Here is a 15,651-nt window from a genome sequence, read left to right as displayed (position 1 = left end):
GACATCATTAATATCAATATCCTGCCCACTCCACGCACACAGTACTTCTTATACAGTACATATCCCTTACTGTGTTCTGTTATAAAGGCTATATATTCTTGCTTACTTCTCCTCTTGCAGGTAAATTAAACAACAACTTCTGTGTAAGATATATCATGCCCATGTCATTCAGTGTTATACTGTATTAATAATGGCATATTAATTGTACTGAATGTGCAAATGTAGGAAGAATATCACCAACACCTAACAAAAGCCTAAACTTTTAAAGAATACCTGTCATCAAACCATATTTTCTAAGCTTACTTACTGATTATATTCCCTAACTACTCCTAACACCCCTCCTGCCCTTAAATTTTCTAAGCTTTAAAAAGCTGTGTAACATACCGTTCCCCTTGCTCACATTGTGTGAGCTCCCGGCAGGAGAAAGTGGGCGTTCCCCAGCAGGCGCGATGTCACTGAAGCCTGCGAGAGTTGTGCCTAGCCATGCCCCACACGCACTTCCTGAGTTTGATCTCCTGCCAGGCCGGGAGGAGACCAAACTAACTGTTTGACTTGCGCAGGAAGCAGAACAGAGCCACCTAGTGGGCGTTTTTTCAATCACATTAACCCCTTAACGACGCAGGACGTATATTTACGTCCTGCGCCGGCTCCCGCGATATGAAGCGGGATCGCGCCGCGATCCCGCATCATATCGCGTCGGTCCCGGCGCTAATCAACGGCCGGGACCCGCGGCTAATACCACACATCGCCGATCGCGGCGATGTGCGGTATTAACCCTTTAGAAGCGGCGGTCAAAGCTGACCGCCGCTTCTAAAGTGAAACTGAAAGTATCCCGGCTGCTCAGTCGGGCTGTTCGGGACCGCCGCGGTGAAATTGCGGCGTCCCGAACAGCTGATCGGACACCGGGAGGGCTCTTACCTGCCTCCTCGGTGTCCGATCGACGAATGACTGCTCCGTGCCTGAGATCCAGGCAGGAGCAGTCAAGCGCCGATAATGCTGATCACAGGCGTGTTAATACACGCCTGTGATCAGGATGAGAGATCAGTGTGTGCAGTGTTATAGGTCCCTATGGGACCTATAACACTGCAAAAAAAAAGTTAAAAAAAAAGTGTTAATAAAGGTCATTTAACCCCTTCCCTAATAAAAGTTTGAATCACCCCCCTTTTCCCATAAAAAAAATAAAACAGTGTAAAAATAAAAAAAAATAAACATATGTGGTATCACCGCGTGCGTAAATGTCCGAACTATAAAAATATATCATTAATTAAGCCATACGGTCAATGGCGTACGCGCAAAAAAATTCCAAAGTCCAAAAAAGCGTATTTTGGTCACTTTTTATAACATTAAAAAATGAATAAAAAGTGAGCAAAAAGTCCGATCAAAACAAAAATCATACCGATAAAAACTTCAGATCACGGCGCAAAAAATGAGTCCTCATACCGCCCCGTACGTGGAAAAATAAAAAAGTTATAGGGTTGAGAAAATGACATTTTTAAACGTATAAATTTTCCTGCATGTAGTTATGATTTTTTCCAGAAGTGCGACAAAATCAAACCAATATAAGTAGGGTATCATTTTAACCGTATGGACCTACAGAATAATTATAAGGTGTAATTTTTACCGAAATATGCACTGCGTAGAAACGGAAGCCCCCAAAAGATACAAAATGGCGGGTTTTTTTTCGATTTTGTCGCACAATGATTTTTTTTTCCGTTTCGCCGTGCATTTTTGGGTAAAATGACTAATGTCACTGCAAAGTAGAATTGGCGATGCAAAAAATAAGCCATAATATGGGTTTTTAGGTGGAAAATTGAAAGGGTTATGATTTTTAAAAGGTAAGGAGGAAAAAACGAAAGTGCAAAAACGGAAAAACCCTGAGTCCTTAAGGGGTTAAAAACATATAAAGATGGAGAATTGTAACAGCAAGTAAATAGCAAAGTGTCTTATAATTACATAAGGAATAATACATTAAAAGTTTAGTTTAGTGACAGGCTATCAATACCTTTGAAAAGCATTTTTTTTTTTATTATGGTGCAAAACGCATTTTTTATGTAGACTTTATTTAAAATGTTGCTTACTTTAGCTTGTACAGCCTCTGTAGCTTTATGTATGAGTTCTATTCTTTTCTACACTTATACACAGCCTATATAATTCTCCCCTGCAAACTACCTTGCATGTGCTCTTCTCTTTCCTAAGCTGTGTTAACTGTCCTCCTCAAGGTTTCTCTTCAACAAAGACTTGTGAAGTACAACTATATGTAGACTGTAGCAACAGCTCTCACTGCAGGAACCATAATATGGCTTAAAGACTATAACCTAAATGGTCTTTCTTACGAAGCCATCCAAAGGCCACTTTTTGTGCTTAATAGATAAACTGGTCCTTACACTAGACATCTTGTTGTAGACCATAAAATAAGCCTTTTCCAATCTATCAAAAGTATTTTTGAATACTGTTCAGTTATGTTAAAAGTAATTGTGTTACAATGTTTATTCATATCTCTGTATTGACAATGAAGTTTGTGCCCTTAAAGGATGAGGACCACTAGTTTTGGAAGTGCCTTTACCTATGCATTTGATAACAGTCGCAGAAGCAGTGCTCCAGTTTGTCACTTTCGTAACCCATTTTGGAGTGAGGGCCAATTGCCCTGTGGTTACATCATGGTGGATGTCTTAGCATTGTGTCATAGTTCCCACTGGGTGGGGCTTATATATAACTCATTTAGGTTCTGCTTTGGTGCATTATCAGTAGAGTGGCATTAGTAGCAGCAGTAAACTGTGCTTACACTGGCACATGAGCTGAGAGACTAGCTAAAGGATTAGGCCTAGGCAGTACTGAGGGAGATTTCTGGTAGTTATGGTGAGGTCCAAATGTGACTAAATCCGAGGACAGACAGACACTCCAAATAACAATTGCCCACAGAAATAGAAGATTAAATTAGTCAGAGTCTGGAAACTGGGTAGTCTATAGCAAGGTCCATGTAGGAAGTGGCATCCCAGAAGCCAGAAGGACTACAGCCACTTTATTGTAACCCCTGATGCAGAGAGCACCCACATGGTGCATGTCCTGACGGTTGCATTTATTGTTTATTGTATCTGGCAAACATATATGCCTCACTTTAAGACAAGTAATAAAAGAGACGTTGTTTTAGCAATTGCCTTCACATTTGCTACAAAGGGATGAACCTTTACCACTTAATTCATTTGAATACACCATAACTCTCAGAGCAAATTGATAGTTTACTATAGGGTGGGATACATTATTATTTATTAATGTTTGTTTATTTTTAGGTATTGCTAAAATCTGAAGCATGGGTAGTAGAATAATAGACAACATTACTTTATATGACTTTATATAGATACTTACAGTATAGACCAAAAGTTTGGACACACCTTCTCATTCAGAGTTTTCTTTATTTTCATGACTATGAAAATTGTAGATTCACACTGAAGGCATCAAAACTATGAATTAACACATGTGGAATTATATAAATAACAAAAAAAGTGTGAAAATGTCATATTCTAGGTTCTAGCCACCCTTTGCTTTGATTACTGCTTTGCACACTCTTGGCATTCTCTTGATGAGCTTCAAGAGGTAGTCACCTGAAATGGTCTTCCAACAGTCTTGCAGGAGTTCCCAGAGATGCTTAGCACTTGTTGGCCCTTTTTGCCTTCACTCTTCGGTCCAGCTCACCCCAAACAATTTCGATTGGGTTCAGGTCCGGTGACTGTGGAGGCCAGGTCATCTGGCGCAGCACCCCATCACTCTCCTTCTTGGTCAAATAGCCCTTACACAGCCTGGAGGTGTGTTTGGGGTCATTGTCCTGTTGAAAAATAAATGATGGTCCAACTAAACGCAAACCGGATGGAATAGCATGCCGCTGCAAGATTCTGTGGTAGCCATGCTGGTTCAGTATTCCTTCAATTTTGAATAAATCCCCAACAGTGTCACCAGCAAAGCACCCCCACACCATCACACCTCCTCCTCCACACCAGCACACCTGTGAAGTGAAAACCATTTCAGGTGACTACCTCTTGAAACTCAACAAGAGAATGCCAAGAGTGTGCAAAGCAGTAATCAAAGCAAAAGGTGGCTACTTTGAAGAACCTAGAATATGACATATTTTCAGTTGTTTCACATTTTTTGTTATGTCTATAATTCCACATGTGTTAATTCATAGTTTTGATGCTTTCAATGTGAATCTACAATTTACATAGTCATGAAAATAAAGAAAACTCTGAATGAGGTGTGTCCAAACTTTTGGTCTGTACTATATATCACGTAAGTATCTATATACTATACATTTTTTTTTTTTTATCAGATTCATATTTCCATTTGTTTACTTTATTTTGGCATCAGTTTTAAAAAGATTAAAAAAATTGAATACTTCATAAGACTTCAAATCTTATTAAAATTTGTTACAATTTTGAATTGTTTAAACATCATTATGATTACAATTATGAAAATCCCCAATTTTGAAAACTAGTCCCCCTAAGGAATTCATTCAGGGGTGTCATGAGTATTTTGACCTCAAAGCAGGTGGAAAAAAAGTCATTCATTTTGTACTGTGCACATGAAAATAACATAATGCACCACACAACTTATAACCCCATTTCTTCTGTGATCAGATTTATCACCATTGTGGTCCTTACTTGAAATCTGGACACATGGCAGATAGGATAGGAGCCCCCAGAGGATTTTAGAGCATCAATTTTGCTTGAGAATGTCTCCGGCCCCATTGCACATTTGCCAAAGGAATAATCTGATGGAACAATAGAAACCCCCCAAAAGTGACCCCATTGTGAAAACTTGACCACCTAAGGAATTAATCCCGGGGTGTCATGGGTATTTTGACCTCACACTTATGCGAAGCAGGTGGAAAAAAGGAAAATTAGCATTTTTCTTCATCAATGTGTCACTTTAAAGTCATTTATTTTGTTCTGGGCACATGAACATAACAAAATGCACCACAAAATTTATAACCCCATTTCTTCTATGATCAGAAATATCCCTTTTATGGTCCTTACTCAAAGTCTGGACACATGGCAGGGTACAAAATGATAGGAGCCCCCAGAGGATTTCAGAGCATCAATTTTGCTTAGGAATGTCTCAGGCCCCATTGCACACTTGCCAGAACAATTACATTCCCCATATTGTACCCAATTTTGAAAACTAGACCTAAAGGAATCCATCCAGGGGTGTCATGAGTATTTTGACCTCACAGTTTTTGGAGCAAACTTATGCAAAGAAGGCAAAAAAGGAAAAAAAATCTTTATTTTTCACCAATGTGTCACTTTAAAGTTATTTATTTTGTACTGTGCACATGAACATAACAAAATGCACCACAGAATATATAACCCCATTTCTTCTGTGATCAGAAATATCCCCGTTGTGGTCCTTACTCGAAGTCTGGACACATGGCAGGGTCCAAAACGATAGGAGCCCCCAAAGGATATCAGAGCATCAATTTTGCTATTGTACACTTTTTGACATAATATATGTAGGGATATATGAGCTAAATGTTTTTTTTAGGAAAAGATCCAAAAACATTTGTGCCTCCTTGAAGAAAATTTCACCCATTAAAGTATTCATCTAGGGATATAATAGGAATTTTTGTTGGGCTTTGAAGGGAATGTCAGATGGTAAAATGGGGAAAGAGCGGATGTAAAATAAAAAAAAAAAATTTAAACAGGGAGTATGAGAAAGTAATTATTTTTTACAATTTTTTCAAATCAGTGCCTGTATGGTAAGCTCGAAAGCATTCGCCAATAAGAGGCCTGATTTAGAGGGGCACGTTTCACAAATATGGGTTGTGTCCTTTCGAATCCCTCTTGCGCGACAATGTTTTTGGGGTCTCCTTTTCTTTTCTGTGGGAGGTAATACGCCAGGGAAATGCTGTCTACAGACAATTCTTGAGACTCCTATTTGGGAAGAACTGGTGACCTCTACTTCCTGCTCCCCAAATATGAGTGATTTAATCACTGCTTCCTGGAATTCTAAGAAGGTCCCTACATGACCAGCATTTTTATAAAGGACAAAGGAATTATATAGCCCAACTTGGGTCAGGTACATAGACACCTTTTTATACCGTGCCTTAGATTTTCTTAAGGCGCTATATGGCTGCAGGACCTGATCGGAAAGGTCCACCCCTGCCATATATTTATTATAATCATGGATACACACAGGCTTGATATTGTGCTCTGTGGTTCCTCAGATTGGGACTGGGGTTGACTGGTCACCATGGAGTGTTGTCAACACAAGGACATCTCACTTGTCATTGTATTTGAGCAACATCAGAGTGTCTGAACAAACAGCCCTACTTTGTCCTCTGGGCACTGGTGTTGCAATAAGGGTTTTAGGTAGTTTTTTTTTTCTGATGGTGCCACACGCAGCTTTACTTCTGTCTTCAAGGGACTACAGAAGGGGGACGGACACTATTGTAAAAATTACACATGGTAACGTGTTCCAGTAAGGGATGGATTAAACCCCATACTATCCTCCCACTTGTTTTAAGGACAGGGGCACACACTGGGGGCTGAATGGATATATATTTTCCTTCATAAACCCTTAACTTAAAAGTATAACCTGTTTTACTTTCACAAAGTTTGTACAACTTTATTCCGTACCTAGCCTGAAACGTAGCCTGCCCTTGAAATGAACCAGAGATTCATCCACTGAAATGTGTTTTTTGGGGGTATAAACTTGACTAAATTTAGAATTGTAATAGGTAATTAAAAGCCGAAATTTAAATAGCCTATCAAAGGTGGGGTCACTTTGGGGTAGGCATTCATCATCATTATTATTATAGTGCAGGAATCTAAATAAAATTTCAAATCGAGTCCTAGACATAACAAGGGGGTAAAGAGGAGTATGGTATAGAAGGTCTGTAGCCAGTAGGACCTTATAGTGTTTTTTTTTTTTTTTGGGGGGGGGGGGGGGGGGGGGAATGCCCATATTTAGTACAAGTCCCCAAAACTTGCACATTTCTGTGGCATCAGTAGGTCATTTTGTGGGGCTTAGCATAATATTTTATGGGATTGCGTGCAATGATTGCATGCATACAAACTTGTTTCGGCCACCATGAGGTTTATGAGGTCATCCGAGAAAAACTATTTAAAAAAAATAATTTCCCGAAACCCTGTTGTGTCTACATGGATGCCTGGGGTCGCTGTAAAATCGGGGATCTGGGGTATAAAATTATTAGTGGGGATCAATGTAAGGATATCTGAACTTGGCTGCTCTTGTGCACTAGGCCCAGGGCGCCTTTCAGGGGATTCATCAGATGAGGATTCTGATGATGATGATGGTCCTATCACCTAACAGTAAACATTGGGTTTCACTACATATGGTTTTATTACATGTGTATATAGAGGTGTCTCCTGACAGATATCGGAGAAAGAAGGTAAGTAAAATTTCAACATTCCTTGTCCTTTGTTCCCATGAGAGCTAATCCACTATCTGACAGCAGCTTATACACCTGTCCTCATCATACCACGTACACTCAGCCAAGCCAAGTGTGTGTGCATATGAGGAAGGCAAAGGAATAGCTATTGTTTACACACCACGGTTGCATCTGAGGCATTTACTACAAGTTACAAAGTCCATCATTATGCCATCATAGGAATACATCTTGGATTTTACAGCAAGTTGAGTTATTTTATATCTGTCTCTCTCCGCAATTAAAGGGATACTCCACCCCTAGACATCTTATCCCCTATCCAAAGGATAGGGGATAAGATGTCTGATTGCGGGGGTCCCGCCACTGGGGACCCCCACAATATAGCATGGGGCACCCACCTGTTTCTGCTCCGGAAGCGCTGGAGGGTCTGGGTCCCGACCACCGGAACGGAAGTCCGTAACGTCCCGACTCCGCCCCCGTGTGATGTCACGCCCCGTCCCCTCAATGCAAGTCTATGGGAGGGGGCGTGATGGCCGTCACGCCCCCTCCCATAGACTTGCATTGAGGGGATGGGGCGTGACGTCACACGGGGCGGAGTCGTGACGTCACGGACTTCCGTTCCGGTGGTCGGGACCCAGACCCTCCAGCGCTTCGGGAGCAGAAACAGGTGGGTGCCGCATGCTATATTGCGGGGGTCCCCAGTGGCGGGAGCCCGGGGATAAGATGTCTAGGGGTGGAGTACCCCATTAAGGTTATTTGTACTGTCCTGGACACATATGACCCTTACATTATTGTTATGAACTTGTTACTTCATGCCTATACCAGTGTGCATGAATTCTGTTCGCGCAGCGTTCTATGAAAATGCTTCTTGCTCATTTCTTGTGTGGCCGAGGCGCTTAGAAATTAATTGATATTGCTGAGCGTACAGCAAATTAGCTGGGGAATCGGGGATTTGGTTTCCATGTGGTTTCAAAAACAAACTTCATATTCTTTCCAGCTGATACACATGATCTATCCATGTTACTATAGCTGAAGACCAAAGTTGTTTTTGTACTAAGTTGAAAAGTATAATTATAAAGTGGTTTTGAGCATTTTCTAATGCTCCTTTCACCTGTATACATGCTTTATTGTTCTCTTCTTAAAGATCATAACTTCCCCATATCACATCAAGGATATTCCCATATGTATCAATAGCAAACATGCTAGTTACAAGTACAACCTAATATTGGGCTTGTCAATGGACCTTCCAAAAACTGATAAGAACTTTCCAAATCTAACAAACAACTGTGCTTGTTGCAAAGTAATATTTCAATCTCTCTTAATTTTTTTCTGATTACAAACCTATGTACACAATCCTCTCCTAGTAGACCATAACCTGGAATATATGAAAAAATCAGTAATTCCTTCTAATCTACTAGATCTACTGCTAATCTAGAAAGCAAACATCCTAAGATAAGTGCACACTGCATTCTGTGATCATGCTCAGCAAAATTTGGTATCCCAACATATACTGCCAAAAAATAGGCTAAGATCTTACCTGTCACTGAGATTTGGCGGATATACCACCTCTACATAGGCTCTGCAGATTGCATAAGTGATTACAGTGCAGTTACATCATGACAAAGTGACTTATAGGGGGCGTCTTCTCTGAGTGAATTACAGGTGCCATCTTCTCTAACTGGAGTCATTCTCTTTTCTTCTCCATCATGCCCAGGCCATCATGAAGCCTTCTCCCAGCCACAACACATAGCAACAGTCACAGCCACAACTCTCTCAGCCACAGTCCGCAGCTCCCTGTTCTGTCATATGCTCTAGCTGTGTGTGCATCTTAAAAATGCACGCACAGTAGAAAGCCACACTTGCCTGGGGATCTGAGACATATGACCCGTTTCCCCGAATGAGCTCCCTTACCCTGCGAGCCTGGGGTGTTACGATGATCTTTACGCCCCTGTTCGCTACCATATTTGTATAACTGCAGTGCCATTCCTAAATGTGAAGAAAAAGACTTTTATAACTGTCCTGCGCTGTATATAATTTTCCCACAAGTAGTCATCGGGGCAGGCACCTCCAACAAGTAGTCCCTATCTCCAGGAATGTAAGCACACCTATTGAGGCATGATTGACAATGCAGGCCCAGTCAACACCATCGCTTTATTGCTGAAATCTCGCTTATACTTAGAAGCGATCTTCTCCCTGGGCATGCGCGGTGGCTCAGAAAAAGGGAGAAGAGTCTCCACAGGATACAGAGCTGCATGCCCAAGTATAACAGCGCTCTGGGCATGAGCAAGATTATGACAATGGAGCAATGATCTCCACCAAGCCTGTGCTGTCAATTACCGCTCAATAGGTGTGATTTACTTGCACCACAGGTGTGATCTGTATGTATTCATATGCATATTTTGCAATGGTTTATGTACTACTTGCTTGAATGATTGTTTGCTAGTCATATGAATGGAACCGACTTTCAGTTGCAGAAATTTCAGCAGCAAAATCTGCCATGTCTAAATTCACCCTTAGACGAATATGTCCAGAAACATTTATTGCAAAGGGCTGTGAGAGCATCCATGTATTTTATGGCAAATACATGGCATTTGCAACACTGATATAAGCCCAGACTAGAGCGGCCTGTAGTTTTTCTTGTGTTCTGCTGGGATGTTCTGAGACTGTAATAATCTTGTTTTTTGGATACTCCAGTTGAAATTCACAACTATCTCAAGGTTCTGTTTTCTGAGATTTTCTTATTGGTCACTAACTTTATAACAAACTTTGCCTACATTATTAATAAATTAAGCAGTCAATGTTAGAGCATGTTTTTGAGTCCTGCACAGACAGTATATATATATATATATATATATATATATATATATATATATATATATATATATATGTTCAGGAAATGGAACACACACATTCACAATTAGACAACATTTGGCCCATTGATGTGTATTGGATAATCTGCAAAATGTCAACCAACACTTGACATCCCTAATTGACAGAATACCAACATGTAGCCATATGTAATGCTTTTAATGTAATGTAAATGCAGTCTAAGACTAGAATATTACATTAATGACCAAGCATTTTTCAGTTTTTGCACTTTCATTTTTTCCTCATCACCTTTTAAAAATCATAACCCTTAAAATTTTGCACCTTAAAAACCATATGAGGGCTTTTTTTTTTTGCACCACCAATTCTACTTTGTAATGAAATCAGTCATTTTACCCCAAAATCTCAGGGGAAAGGGAAAAAAAATCATTGTATGACAAAAAAAACAAACACCATTTTGTAACTTTTGGGGGCTTCCGTTTCTACGCAGTACATTTTTCAGTAAAAATGACACCTTATCTTTATTCTGTAGGTCCATACAATTAAAATGATACCCTACTTATATAGGTTTGATTTTGTTGTACTTCTGGAAAAAATCATAACACATGCACTACATGCCCCTATAACTTTTTTTTTTTTTTTTTTTGCGTACGGGGCTGTATGGGGGCTCATATCTGGCCGTGATCTGAAGTTTTATTGATATAAGTTTTGTTTTGATCAAACTTTTTGATCGCTTTTTATTTGTTTTTTTATGTTATAAAGTGATAAAAAATACGCTATTTTGGATTTTGAATTTTTTTGCGCGTACGCCCTTGACCGCGCAGTTTAACTAAAGATATATTTTTATAGTTCGGACATTTACGCACACGGCGATACCACATATGTCTATTTTTATTATGTTTATATATTTTTTATATGGAATTTTTGAAAAGGGGGTGATTTAAACTTTTAATAAGGAAGGGGTTAAGGTGTGTGTTTTTAACCTTTTTTTTTTACAATTTTTAGTCCCCTTAGGGGACTTTTAGGAGGAATCATTTGATTCCTCATTCACATCAATGTGGTTCCATAAAACCACATTGATCTGTGTACTCTGTGCTCGATAGATAAAGCCTGGTCCTTCCAGGCTTTATCATTGTCAGCACAGGAGCCGACATAGGAGAGGTAAACCCTCAGGCTTCCTCAGCAGTGGATGCCCCCACTCCCCGCAGCGCGATTGCGGGGGGGTGATCCACCCCACTGGACCACAAGGGACCGGATAAAGGCACCTTTAGACGCCACTGTCAGCTTTGACAGCGGTGATCTAAAGGGTTAATAGCCGCCCGCAGTGATCGCCGCATGTCGGCTATTAACACCAGCCCCCAGCTACAGGAATCAGCTGGGGGCCGGCTGGTATGATGCTGGCTCGAGTTGGGAGCCCGCGCCACACCCTGTTAACGGCACATGGACATCCATGATCATTAACAGGTTAAACCAAGGAGAAGTGGTGGTGGGAGGTGATTGGTGTGTCTGCTCATGCAGCCTTGTTCATTAGTCATCTCTTGTCCATGACTCATGGACAAGCCTGATGCTGCTGCAGGACTGTTTAGTGTTGAAGTAGGTATGGGGACCCCTTGTGGTGGGATTTTAAGGAGCTGAATTCTTTAGTAAATATTTAAAAAAATTCAAACAACTATATTACAAAAGGTCTTTAATTTTGATGAGTAACAACATATAATAGGCTTGTGGAACTGACAGCTAAAACAATTTTTTTGCATTACAAAGGACGTACATATATTGGATAGGTATTGAGTTTGGAAAGGCCTCACGCATATGATCATTTTACTCTGCACATATGTATACTATAGGCATTTAACTAATCAATGCATTGAGAATGTCTTCAAAGAGATTGCCTATCTTCTGATCTGTACAATCTAGACTGATTATGACTATGTTTTTGTGCACATTTATGTATGGGCCTGTAGGTAAAATAGTATAGTGAAAAAACAAAACTTGAAACTAGATTTTTATTATACACTTACCTACAGCAAAAAAATAAAAATAAAAAGGCTGCCCACAGTAATTATTTCTAAAAGATCCTGAAAAACTATCTGGCAATGTCTCTTCCCTTTTTGTTGTACTTGTATCTAGTTACACATAGGTTTATTGGTTTATAATATCACAGGTAAAAAGAAGGAAGTGGTGTGACAATTTGTGAGCATTATTTGTCATGGGTATAACCAGGAGTCTGTCACTTGGAATAATACTGTTATTGAGGATCCTTTTATGGAAAAAGCACTAACATACTGTATTTTTTCTTCTAGTATTTCTTTTGTTTTGACTATATTACCAATATAGTCTGGAGCATAATTAAAGCTAGCTATATCATGGTAAAGCTTTGTACAGGATTAGAAAAAAATAGGATAGATCTGTCCATAAGTTGTATCTAGTATTGTATTTTTATTAAGCTGCAATACCCCTCACACCCTGCGGCCAGGTGTGACACTGTTATTGATAGTAGATCTAACACCACCTTTTCAGGTAGCTTTTCCTTAAAGGAAAACTGTGAGCCAGTTCACCCACACTAAACCCAATACACTGGGTCATAGTGTGGGTGAACAGGAGTTCATACACGGGTCATTTGCTTTTTTAGATTTTCTTGCCACCGAGTTGTCGTCCTCTAAATTTCCGTAATTTAGGCCTTTATTTGTGCTCTGAAGGCGGGTCGCCCGCCAGCAGCCTTGCTTTGGGTTCCGGAGGAAGGGGCCTTAGCTGACCCCCTTGTTTGCATATTCATTTTCCTCCTGAGCATCGCTCTGTGTGCAGAGTGAATGCGCTGAAGTCTTTACCCAGCTCTCGCGTCCTGATGACATGAGAGCTGTGCATCGGGAGAGCGCTCTGCACAGTGTAACTGCACATGCGCCGGTCCCTCGCTACACCCGGAATGACCTCTTTCTGGAGTCTCACTACTCCTGACTTCCGGGTGTAGCGAGGTACTGGCGCATGTGTAGTTACACTGCACAGATCGCTTTCCCGACGCACAGCTCTCATGTCATCAGGATGTGAGAGCTGGGTAAAAACTGCAGACAGAGCACTGCGCTCAAGGGGAAAATTAATATGCGAACAAGGGGGTCAGGCTAAGGCTCCTTCCTCTGGAACCCAAAGCAAGACTGCCGGTGGGGGACCCGCTTTCAGAGTGCAAATGAAGGGCAAAATTATAAAACTTTAGCAGATGACAACTTGGCGGCCAGAAAACCTAAAAAGTAAGTGACCCGTGTATGGACTCCTGTTCACCCACACTATAACCCAGTGTATTGGATTTAATGTGGGGGTGCTGGCGGACAGTTTTCCTTTAAAAGTCAGTGTCTTACTTCAAGTCTGCTTTTTCTTTTTTTAGAGGTATATGAAAGCCTCCTAAAAGGGTGCTCTGCTTTGAACCATCTCTATTTGTTAGAATAATCCCATAACAATAAACATGTTCTCACTAGAAAACATGCTCTCAGCTTCAACATGAGGGAAAACCTAACAGAAAGTATTCTGTTTCCCTGCAGTGTTACCACAGGAGAAATGAATCACATCACTTCAGGCAGGCCTATAACATTCCCTAATTGGCTTCCACTACTACCACTTTGCCCCTTTTTCAGACTTCTGGGTCTTGAAGATATCAAACACTTCATATTTGACAGTCCCCCCCCCCCCCCCCCCCTACTCTCTATGCCCTTTAGACCTTCGGAGATTAGCTAGTGACTGGTTCACCCTCCTGTGTGTAACCTTTCCTATTTATAAAATATGGCTGGACCATTGAATCAATAAAAGCACTTTATGCCTTCTGTCTCAACCCCATTCCTCGTAGTCTGTAAGATATCGCAAGTAGGGTCCTGACTCTTCCTGTTTGAATAGTTTATGTGTAATATTGTATTGTCTGATACTTGTCTTTATTTGTAGCCCAAAATTGTAAAGTGCTGCGGAATCTGTTGGCGCTATACAAATAAAATTATTATTATTATTATAATTACATAGTGAAATCAATGTGTTTCCTGTGCAATGCAGGACCGGACAGAAAGAGGAGCATTTTTTGTAACCACTTTCCTCTCTGGCCGAGGGTTTATGATCCTAAACATAGAAGCGCTCTACATTAACTTTGAAGACCTTAGTAAGGTACATAAAAATGGGTTTTGGAAACAACCCCTTTAACTATCTCATGCTACTATATTAAAGGGGTTATCCACCATAAGGTGATTTTAGTACTTACCTGCCAGACATTCATGGACATGCTTAGGAAGGATCTGTGCTTGTCTTGGGGCTAAGTGGCCGTGTTGTGAGATTACCTTAACGCTGTGGCCAGCTTTTTGTGAACTGGTATTTCCTGCTTGAGTCTTCTTCTTTTGCCTACAAAACCCATAATTCCATTTTACTCCCTCCCACACATCAGCCACCCCAACCATTGAAACATAAATGAGCTGCATCCATTCAAAATACCTGTGAGAAAACCGTCACACACAGGTACAGAAACTATATTATGAACCGCATAGTCAAATAAAGAAAATTCCTGGAATACCCCATTAACATGCATGGGAAATAAAGCTGTTGGCTTACTACTGACAGTTATATCATACAGTATGTATGCCCAGATTTTGTAGTACTATTAGGTTATTTGGTTAGCATGTCACCATAATAAGGTCTTCTCATATACCAGCTATACCTGATAAAATCCTTCCAGGGCAACAATATGCACATTATAGACTAAAATTGATAGCAGTCTTTTGACTGTAAAAGGCTCTAGACTACAAACTGCTGCATTAATGCCCAGCGTGTTGGCATATCATGCAGACATGTCAAACGTTTTGATCAGTTGAGGTGTCAGTCCCCCACCGATCTCTGAATATAGCTGGACTATAGACTATAATGAAGTCGGATTGACCACCTAGCCGGGACTTGACAAAGACCCACAATTTTTTTCATGGGTTGAAACATTGCTATTTATGTACAGTATATGATGCTGGAATAAATTCCAAGACTCACTTAATGGATGCTGAATAGTTTTTTGATCATTTTGCTAGATCTACTGGAAGCAAGTCCGTCTTGTTTGTCCATGGATCCTTTATCACTGGGTTGTGGTGCCATCTTGCTTATAGACTTCATGCATTGATATTTACGTGGCATGTCAGAGGTTTTTTTAATTTTTTTTTAAATGACAGTAATGGTTCAAAAGGAACAATAGAATCAAACAAGTATATCCAACGTATCTTATCAAAGTTTCATGATAGAACAATGATGGGAAATATAATCACATAGGTGGGAAGGAGGTTTATCATATCTCAGACTACTGCTCCTTAGACAACACAGCTGAATCAAAGTAGGATAGGATTGTAAATGTTAGCATTATTTTTATGTGCCTGTGAGGTACGGATATCATTTTATTTTGCACTTATTTGTTGCAGAGCTCAGTAAAC

At 40.4% G+C, this 15,651-nt stretch overlaps 1 protein-coding gene across 1 annotated transcript in view; it reads left to right on the top strand.

Annotated features, from left to right (window-relative positions):
• ARHGEF38 (Rho guanine nucleotide exchange factor 38) overlaps positions 1-15,651 on the top strand; it is a 118,542-nt gene that overhangs the window by 2,978 nt on the left and 99,913 nt on the right. The gene's annotated exons all lie outside the window — the stretch shown is intronic.

The sequence above is a fragment of the Hyla sarda genome, chromosome 1 (genome assembly GCF_029499605.1).
Source record: "Hyla sarda isolate aHylSar1 chromosome 1, aHylSar1.hap1, whole genome shotgun sequence".
In the NCBI taxonomy this organism is placed as follows: domain Eukaryota; kingdom Metazoa; phylum Chordata; class Amphibia; order Anura; family Hylidae; genus Hyla; species Hyla sarda.
The sequence above is the reverse complement of the archived record's forward strand: the minus strand, read 5'-3'. Positions and strand labels throughout refer to the sequence as shown.